Below are 2,498 nucleotides of genomic sequence, written 5' to 3'. Positions count from 1 at the left end.
ATGGAAGGTGTTGGATTTGCCTGACACCTTACTGGTCAGATGAGTCTCGATTACAGTTAGTAAGAGTATATGACAGAGTTCGAGTGTGGCACAGACCTCACGAAGCCATGGACCAAAGTTGTCAACAAGGCACTATGCAAGCTGGTGGTAGCTCCATAATTGTGTGGCCTGTGTTTAGGTGGAATGGACTGGGTTCTCTGATCCAACTTGAGACCATTTACAGCCACTCATGGATTTCATGTTCCCAAACTAAAAACCACTCCGTCTTCAACCCACGAGTGGCCTACCGGGACCATCCGACCGCCGTGTCATCCTCACTTGAGGATGCGGATAGGAGGGGTGTGTGGTCAGCACAATGCTCTCCCAGTCGTTATGATGGTATTCTTGACCGAAGCCGCTACTATTCGGTCGAGTAGCTCCTCAATTGCATCACGAGGCTGAGTGCACCCCGAAAAATGGCAACAGCGCATGGCGGCCTGGATGGTCACCCATCCAAGTGCCGACCACGCCCGACAGCGCTTAACTACAGTGATCTCACGGGAACCGGTGTATCCACTGCGGCAAGGCCGTTGCCCATGTTCCCAAACTGCGATGGAATTTTTATGGATGACAATGCGTCACGTCACCGGTTTGAAGAATATTCTAAACAGTTCGAGCGGATTTTTGGCCACCCAGATTGGCCGTCATGAATGACATGGAGCGTTTATGGGACACAATCTAGAGGTCAGTTTGTGCAAAAAGTCCAGCACCGATAACACTTTCGCTGTTATGGGTAGCTGTGGAGACAGTATGGCTCAATATTTCTGCAGGGGACATCCATGCCGCGTGGAGTTGGCCGGTGAAAAGGAGGTCCGGTACGATAACAGGAAATATCCCATGACTACTCTAGCTTCCTGTGGCGAGTCCATCTGCAGTGAGCAGCTCATTTTTACGTAGATATGTCCTGATACTTTTGACTGTCTTGCTCGATAATCTGTGTTCATAGTAAGAAGCGGCATTATCATCTCAGAGCAGCCGTCAGTATGTCTGTTACGTGAAGAAATAACGCCGGCGGTTATCTGTTGGTTTCTTTTGAGTCTGTTACCGCCAACTCTGGCGTTGTTTGGAGAGTGTGCGTAGGGTGGACCCCAGTCATGCCGGGGCGTAAGTCGGGTGTGAGCGCGCATACGGCAGTCGGGATAAGCAGGCCGCGGGGTGAAGGGGCATAAGTCATGCGATACCGGAAAGGGGTGCTTTCTGACGTCACCAGCAGAGACCCTTGCCTCATATTGCAATACGTCAGTGCGCCGATACTGTGGCATTACCGCGTGTTTCGTCCGGAGAACACAATTTCCCTAAACACTGTGAAACAGTGTCTACTTCTTTTTTCGTTTCGGCAAAGCAGAAGCCTCGCAAAGTAAACGGTCTCTTTTTTGGTCTTAAACAGCCGCCCCCACGCTTCTGTATTCCTTTCCAGTGTTTTGCTGAAGATTAAATGGAAAACGGAATGAACAGCCTAATGAGTACACAGTATGGTTTGAGAGTAAATCGGAGAAAGACGAAGGTAATGAGAAGTAGTAGAAATGAGAACAGTGAGAAACTTAACATCAGGATTGATGGTCACGAAGTCAATGAAGTGAAGGAATTCTGCTACCTAGGCAGTAAAATAACCAATGACGGACGGAGCAAGGAGGACATCAAAAGCAGACTCGCTATGGCAAAAAAGCCACTTCTGGCCAAGAGAAGTCTACTAATATCAAATACCGGCCTTAATTTGAGGAAGAAATTTCTGAGGATGTACGTCTGGAGTACAGCAGTGTATGGTAGTGAAACATGGACTGTGGGAAAACCGGAACAGAAGAGAATCGAAGAATTTGAGATGTGGTGCTATAGACGAATGTTGAAAATTAGGTGGACTGATAAGGTAAGGAATGAGGAGGTTCTACGCAGAATCGGAGAGGGAATGTGTGGAAAACACTGATAAGGAGAAGGGACAGGATGATAGGACATCCGCTAAGACATGAGGAAATGACTTCCATGGTACTAGAGGGAGCTGTAGAGGGCAAAAACTGTAGAGGAAGACAGAGATTGGAATACGTCAAGAAAATAATTGAGGACGTAGGTTGCAAGTGCTACTCTGAGATGAAGAGATTAGCACAGGAAAGGAATTCGTGGCGGGCCGCATCAAACCAGTCAGTAGACGGACGACAAAAAAAAAGGGTAGATCACATAACTAATGAGGAGGTATTGAACAGAATTGGGGAGGTTAGAAATTTCTTGCACAACTTGATTAGAAGTAGGGATCGGTTGGTAGGACATGTTCTGAGGCATCAATGGATAAGCAGTTTAGTACTGGAGGGCAGCATGGAGGGTAAAAATCGTAGAGTGAGATCAAGAGATGAATACACTAAATACGTTCAGTAGGATGTAAGTTGCAGTAGGTACTGGGAGATGAAGAAGCTTGCACAGGATAGAGTAACATGGAGAGCTGCATCAAACCAGTGTCTGGACTGAATACC

The 2,498-nt window shown here is 47.4% G+C and overlaps 1 pseudogene; it reads right to left on the bottom strand.

The window, feature by feature from the left end:
- Positions 1-456: 456 nt before the first annotated feature.
- On the bottom strand, positions 457-574 carry LOC126293776 (5S ribosomal RNA; annotated as a pseudogene).
- Between the last annotated feature and the right edge of the window lie 1,924 nt (positions 575-2,498).

The sequence above is a fragment of the Schistocerca gregaria genome, chromosome 10 (assembly GCF_023897955.1).
Source record: "Schistocerca gregaria isolate iqSchGreg1 chromosome 10, iqSchGreg1.2, whole genome shotgun sequence".
NCBI lineage: Eukaryota > Metazoa > Arthropoda > Insecta > Orthoptera > Acrididae > Schistocerca > Schistocerca gregaria.
The sequence above is the reverse complement of the archived record's forward strand: the minus strand, read 5'-3'. Positions and strand labels throughout refer to the sequence as shown.